The following is an 8,191-nucleotide window of genomic DNA, read 5'->3' as shown; positions in this document are numbered from 1 at the left end:
GTGGACAGTGAGGTGGACAAATAAAATGATGTGACACGATTTATAATGGTTACTTTTGCCACGTAGACGGAGATTACAGAACACGCACTTGGTTAATTAATAAGCCAGCAAAAAAAGTGTCTTATTGATAGGAGAATTACCTAGGAAACGTGTCTAATTGGAAAGAGGACTAGTTTAAGTGTCTAAATAAAAGATCGTGTCAACTTTAGGTGTCTCCGTATGTATTACGCATTATTTTTATTAACCATGACAACTAAAGAATATCGGAGGGTGTAACAATCAACTATGCATAATAGTCTTCTAGGTTTTCATTGCTTAAATTATCTAATTTGCTTACTGTAGATGGCCATTATAAGCTTGAGCTTTAAATTTAGCATGAAATACCTTTTTGATATAGTAATAGATTGTTATCTACTTTATTTATGCACATCTTAGATCAAGAAGTCTTTTGGGAAATCAAATTTCTCACATGGTTGTACTTTGAGATTTGTGACTCATTCGTCAGTTGATGGTTTATTTGATTTAATTAGTAACTAGTAAATTTATCGGTCATCAAAAGAGAATAAAAATATGGGTAAACAGTAATTGGTAGAATTCTTATCACATAAAATCAGTCTTTACTAATAAAAGAGTAGCCTAAAAGACATAAATATAATTTCCAAACTCATGATCTTTAGATAACTCATGCAGTGAAACTTTTAAATTCATCGTTAAGATTAACGAAATGTAATTCTTATTCTCGTTTTGTTCTTACAAATAATATTAAATTTATGTAAAGTGATCAGTTTCAACAAAGTCTGTTTTATACTATCAAGAGCATATAGTGAAAAATTAGGGAAGCAATACTCTTTGATCAGTTTTATCTTCTGCATATTATCCAACATAACTCTATTAATTTGGTGTCATGGTCTTGAGATAACTCATGCAGTGAAACTTTTAAATTCATCGTTAAGATTAACGAAATGTAATTCTTATTCTCGTTTTATTCTTACAAATAATATTAAATTTTATGTAAAGTGATCAGTTTCAACAAAGTCTGTTCTATACTATCAAGAGCATACAATGAAAAATTAGGGAAACAGTACTCTTTGATCAGTTTTATCCTTTTGCATATTCTCCAACATAACTCTATTAATTTGGTGTCATATATAATTTTTATACATTCACTACATATGTATATATATATATATATATATATATATATATATATATATATATCCCTTATCCATTATTGGAGTAATACCTATCAACAACCAAGACGTTCCCTGTTGCAGACAAATATCCAGCACAACTTTTAGTTCCCTATAAATATATTTATGCAACATATTTGTATTTTATGATATTATATTAAACAAAAATAAAATACAAAGAAAGAACAATTCCCCTCTACAACAAAAAAAAAGACTCAAATTATATATGAGGTAATAAAGAAATTTTCATATTTGAAATCGTTTACAAGAAAAAAAAATCACGCTATGTAGGATTTGAACCTACGACATCGGGTTTTGGAGACCCACGTTCTACCGAACTGAACTAAGAGCGCTTTCTTATCAGAATAGATAAGACTGTAAATAAAAGGATTCTTTTCATAACCCCAATATATTTTGTATGCATATACTAGAATAGCATGATAAAAATCAAAGATTATGTCCAATTTGAGGCGATCTCAATTGATCCCTCGTTAATGCTCCTTTGAGCAGTAATAGGTAGGGATGACAGGATTTGAACCTGTGATATTTTTTACCCAAAGGAAACACGCTACCAAGCTGTGCCACATCCCTTCAATTGTTTCACAGTGTAATTATAGAGAATTTCTGTCTTGTTTTCCACATGGTTATTTCCTCCATTGATATATACAAATTTTCTGCTCATTTCGTCCTTTTGGTCTCATTTACCATATAATTTAACATATAATAGTAAAATAAAAAGAAAAGACTTCTCTTATAGATTATATAGAAAATATTTATATAAAATTATATACAAAATATATAAATACAGAACCTGTCGTAAAAATAAATTAGTATTTTTCGGAAATTCTCGGTAAGAAAGAAGGGGATGTATTTTTTTTTCTGTTTTAAGAAAAGAAAAATCTTATTTCTCGAATCATTGTACATTGCACTTTGACTTAGGAATTCTGCGTCCAACTCTAAGCAGCCCTTAACTATATATGCATATAATCATATATGTATTATCTATTCCAACAAATAATACAAAAGAAGGAGGTTTTTCAATGCAAGATCTAAAAACATATCTCTTTGTGGCACCAGTACTAAGTACACTGTGGTTCGGGGCTTTAGCAGGTCTATTGATAGAGATTAATCGTTTTTTCCTCGGATGCGTTGATATTCCCCTTTTTTCATTCTAGTTATTGTCATGGGAAGGAATGAAGAAGATTATAGATCCAATCAAGTATTGGTGATGAATCGGTAAAATAGTTTTTGATAAAACATGAGTCAGGTAGTAGTAATACCCTGGAAAGCAAAGCCGTAATTAATTATTAGTAGGTAAAGAAGTATATTAAGATCAAATTTCTTCCCCTCAGATATCCACGTTAAAATTACAAGATTATTTATTAAAATTACAAGATTATTTATGAGAAAGATTTTTGAGTTTTTAAAACAACGCTATAACCTATGATTTACCCTACGAAATTGCATATTTGATATATGTTATGTAAGATCACAACTAAAGCAATTGCAATGCATAACATATTAGCTAAATCCCTTAAGGTAATATCTGTAAGAACAACAAAAAAAAAATCAAAAGTTGTGGCGGGGCTTAAGCCTCATCTTTAATCTTTTAGTATTTTATAAACATAAAATTAAAACTAAGATATAAATAAAAAACATGTTTAAAATATATAAAATTCAATTAATTAAATGTCACGACCCAGATTTCTCACCCTCGGGAATCGTGATGGCGCCTACTAATATGAGCTTGGCAAGCCAAACCTCTAATCTAACTACTTCATTAACCAATTATTTCTTTTTAACAAATATAAGACGATAACGTATAAACAGCGGAATATTTAATTAAGCGGAAGAAAAATAATAAAATATCCGATTCTATAGTTATTACAACTACTTAAGCCTTAATCACCCAAAACCTGGTGTCACAGTGTCACAGACTGTCTAAGATTTCTACATACAAAGTTTAAAGAAATAACAGTACACTATTTCTGAATAAAAGGAAAATGAAATAGGAAATAGGGACAGAGGGAGGCGCCAGGGCCTGCGGACGCCTGCAGGTCTACCTTGGGCCTCCGTATGGACTGAAGGAAGCCTCCAAGCTACTGTCCAAAAGCTGCTCCGGGATCTGCACATAGTGCAGAGTATAGTATCAGCACAACCGACCTCATGTGCTGGTAAGTGTCCAGCCTAACCCCGGCGAAGTAGTGACGAGGCTAGGACCAGACTACCAAAATAAACCTGTGCAGTTCAAATATATACAGCGGAAAAGAAATACAGAAATAAACAAATAAAGATAGGAGAGGGAAACATGCTTCGGGGAATAACAGGTAAAACAGAATATCACGAGAATTATAAAGGAATCAAAATCAACCACTAACAAGAATAAGGAAAACAAAGGCAGATTTCACTTTCTTTTCACATCTTGTTGCAGGCGTGCAACCCGATCCCATTTCCTATATCTCGTGGCAGGCGTGGCACCCGCTCCCATTTCATTTATCTCGTGGCAGGCGTGGCACCCGCTCCCATTTCATTTATCTCGTGGCAGGCGTGGCACCCTCTCCCATTTCGTTTATCACGTGGCAGGCGTACCACCCGCTCCCATTTCATTTATCTTGTGGTAGGCGTACCAACCGCTCCCATTTCATTATATCTTGTGGTAGGCGTACCACCCGCTCTCATTTCATTATATCTTGTGGTAGGCATACCACCCTCCCCCATTTCATTATACCTTGTGGTAGGCGTACCACCCGCTCCCATTTACAAGCCATCAATAATCACAAGGAATTCCGGCAAGGGAACAATAGCAATATTATAACTTTCCGGCAAGGGAATAATGATATTTCAACAACATCCCGACAAGGGAACAATAATATCAAAACAAACATCCCGGAAAGGGATCATTAATATCAAACAAACATCCCGGCAAGGGAACAATGGTGATAATAACATATGAAGCACAATAAACCACAACAGAGTCATAACAATTATAATACAAGACTCACGGGCATGCTTGACACCAATGTATAGATACTTGTTACCATGCCTATATGTCGTACTCCACAATTAACATGTAGCAAATAAGACACAACTCCTAATCCCTCATGCTAAGGTTATACCAAACACTTACCTCGATGTCACGAACACAATTCACGATTCAACTATAGATTTACCCCTTGATTCCACCGCCAATTCACTCGAATCTAGCCACAAGTTACTTAATTACATCAATAAACGCTAAATGAATCAACCTCAATGCATGAGAATGCATTTTCTAAAGTTTTACCCAAAAAGTCAAAAATCGCCCCAGGCCCACATGGTCAAAACCCAAGGTTCGAACCAAAACCCGATTACCCATTCCCCCACGAATCCAAATATATAATTTGTTTTGAAATCGGACCTCAAATCGAGGTCCAAATCCCCAATTTTTGAAAACCTAGGTTCTACCCAAAACACCCAATTTCCCCCATGAAAATCATTGATTTTGAGTTGAAATCACGTTAAAGATGTTAATGATTGAAGAAACGAGTTAGAAATCACTTACCGATATTTTGGAGAAGAAAGGTTATTTGAAAAATCGCCTCTTATGTTTTTGGGATTTTGAAAAATGAAAAATAATTGAAAATCCCGTCTTAATATACTACTTTCAGCTGTCCTGTGCGGACCGAACAAAATCAACTGCGGCCGCACAGCTCTCATGTGGACTACAGTGACACACTTTAGTATTTTTTCCATAACTGTCTCTACAGATGTCCAAATTGTGATTTCATTAGCTTTATGGAAACTAGACATGAAGGGCTACAACTTCTATTTTTGAATCATCTCACAATTCCTTGTAGATCTAGTGCGGCCGCAAAGCCCTCACCGCGGTCCGCACAAAATCTAGTGCGGCCGCACAAGCCCCTCCGCAGCAGCATTCCTTTTTGTGCGGACCGCACTGGTTTGTTCAGAGGCCTTCCACTTCTCTGAACCTGCAACAACTATGTTTTAAGCCTAAGACATCCCGAAACCTACCCGGAACTCACCCGAGCCCTCGGAACTCCAAACCAAGAGTGCATACTAACTCAAAAACATCATGTGGACCTACTCATGCAATCACATCATCAAAATAACATGTAAAATCATGAATTAAACCTCAAAACTCAACATTTTCGTCAAGAACTCTCAAAGTTCATAACTTTTCAACCGAAAGTCCAACTCACGTCAAATAAACTCCGGTTTCACCAAATTTTAAAATTATCTTTCAAATACTATAACAAGTTTGTACAAGGCTCCGGAACCAAAATACGAGCCTGATAACAATGGTTTTAAATATTAATTCTTTTCTTACTTCTTAGATAATTCAGTAAAATAATTTCTTTCAAAAATTAATTTCTAAGGCTTGGGACTTCGGATTCATTTCCGGGCATACGCCCAAGTCCCATATTTTACTGCAGACCTTCCGAGATCGTCCAAACACAGATCCGGATCCGTTTGCTTAAAATATTGACCAAAGTCAACCATAATTAAATTTTAACTTTAGAATTTCTATTTCTCATATTTTCACATAAAAGGCTTTCCGGATATAGGTACGGACCACGCACGTAAATCAAGGTGAGGTAAAAGGAGGTTTCTAGGCCTCGGAACTGTGAATTCACTTGCAACACAAGTTAAAAGGTCATCACATTCTCCACCTCTAAAACAACTGTTCGTCCTCGAACGAACATAAGAAGGAAATACCTGAGTTCGGAAAAAGATGGGGATAACGGCTCTACATATCGAACTCGGACTCCCAGGTCGACGCCTCAACGGGCTGAACTCTCCACTAAACACGAACAGAAGGAAAACTCTTTGATCTCAACTGACGAATCTGTCGGTCAAGAGTAGCTACCGGCTCCTCCTCAAAAGACATGTCCTTGTCCAACTGGACAGTGCGGAAATCTAACACGTGAGATGGATTGCCATTATTTCCAAAGCATAGACACATGAAACACTGGATGTACGATTGATAAGCTCGGAGGCAATGCAAGTCTATAAGCCACCTCTCCTACTCGATCAAGAATCTCAAATGGGCCAATGAATCTAGGGCTAAGCTTGCCTTTCTTCCCAAATTTCATCACGCCTTTCATAGGCGACACTCGAAGCAATACTCGCTCCCCGACCATGAATGCCAAATCACGAACCTTGCAGTCGGCATAGCTCTTTTGCTTGGATTGAGCTGTACAAAGACTATCCTGAATAATCCTGACCTTGTCCAAGGCATCCTGAACCAGATCCGTACCCAACAACCGAGCCTCACCCGGCTCAAACCATCCCACCGGCGACTGACACTGCCTACCATATAAAGCCTCATAAGGATCCATCTAAATACTCAACTTGTAGCTATTATTGTAGGCAAATGCTGCTAAAGGCAAAAACTGATCCCACGAGCCTCCAAAGTCAATGACACAAGCTCGGAGCATATTCTCCAAAATTTGAATAGTCTGCTCGAACTGCCCGTCCGTATGAGGATGAAACACTGTGCTCAACTCAACCCGTGTGCCCAACTCTCGCTGAACTGCTCTCCAGAAATGGGAGGTAAACTGCGTACCTCGATCCGAGATGATAGACTCGGGCACACCATGAAAATGAACAATCTCTCGGATAGAGATCTCAGGTAACCTCTTGGAAGAGTAGGAGATTGCCACAAGAATGAAATGTGCTGACTTGGTCAGCCTATCAACAATAACCCACACTGCGTCGAACTTTCTCTGACTCCGTAGGAGTCCAACAACGAAGTCCATAGTGATCCGCTCCCACTTCCACTCGGGAATCTCAATCTTCTGGAACAAATCACCAGGCTTCTGATGCTCATACTTGACCTGCTGACAATTCAAACACCGAGCCACATATGCAATGATGTCCTTCTTCACTCTTCTCCACCAATAATGCTGCCGCATATCCTGATACATCTTAGCGGCACCCAGATGAATAAAGTACCTGGAACTATGGGCCTCCTCTAAAATCAACTCTCGGAGCCCATCCACACTAGGCACACAAACTCGACCCTGCAAACTCAAGACTCCATCATCACCTAAGGTAACCTGCTTGGCACCTCCGTGCTGCACCGTGTCTCTAAGGACACACAAATGGGGATCATCATACTGTCAATCACGGATACGCTCCAATAAAGAAGAACGAGCGACCGTGCAAGTTAACACACGACTAGGCTCAGAAACATCCAACCTCACGAACTGATTGGCCAAAGCCTGAACATCCAAAGCAAGCGGTCTCTCACCCGACCGGAATATAATCAAGACTGCCCATACTGGCTGACTTGCTACTCAAAGCATCAGCCACCATATTGGCCTTTCCCGGATGATATAAGATAGTGATATCATAATCTTTCAACAACTCCATCCACCTCCTCTGCCTCAAATTCAACTCCTTTTGCTCCAAAAAATACTGAAGACTCTTGTGATCCGTGAACACCTCACATGCCACGCCATACAAATAATGCATCCAAATCTTCAACGTGTGAATAATGGCTGCCAACTCCAAATCATGAACCGGATAGTTCTTCTCATGAATCTTCAACTACCGCGAAGCATAGACAATGACCTTGCCATCCTACATCAACACTGCACCGAGTCCAATACGAGATACATCACAATAGACAATATAAGGCCCTGAACCTGTGGGCAAAACCAACATAGGTGCCGTAGTCAGAGCTGCCTTGAGCTTCTGAAAGCTCGCCTCACACTCATCTGACCATCTAAACTGGGCACCCTTCTGGTTCAACCTGGTTATCAAGGCTGCGATAGATGAAAACCCCTCCACGAACCGATGATAGTAGCCTGGCAATCCCAAGAAACTCCGAATCTCTGTAACTGATGCTGGTCTAGGCCAGTTCTTGACTGCCTCAATCTTCTTCGGATCAACCTGAATACCCTCCGCTGATACAACATGACCCAGGAATGCAACTGAACTCAACTAGAACTCACACTTCGAGAACTTAACATATAACTGACTATCCCTCAAGGTCT

The 8,191-nt window shown here is 38.4% G+C and overlaps 1 non-coding gene across 1 annotated transcript; it reads right to left on the bottom strand.

Annotated features, from left to right (window-relative positions):
• Positions 1-1,469: 1,469 nt before the first annotated feature.
• Positions 1,470-1,543, bottom strand: TRNAW-CCA (transfer RNA tryptophan (anticodon CCA)). The gene has a single exon. It is a non-coding gene; the product is annotated as a tRNA-Trp (tRNA).
• Between the last annotated feature and the right edge of the window lie 6,648 nt (positions 1,544-8,191).

This window comes from Nicotiana tabacum, chromosome 5 (genome assembly GCF_000715075.1).
Source record: "Nicotiana tabacum cultivar K326 chromosome 5, ASM71507v2, whole genome shotgun sequence".
Lineage (NCBI taxonomy): Eukaryota > Viridiplantae > Streptophyta > Magnoliopsida > Solanales > Solanaceae > Nicotiana > Nicotiana tabacum.
The sequence above is the reverse complement of the archived record's forward strand: the minus strand, read 5'-3'. Positions and strand labels throughout refer to the sequence as shown.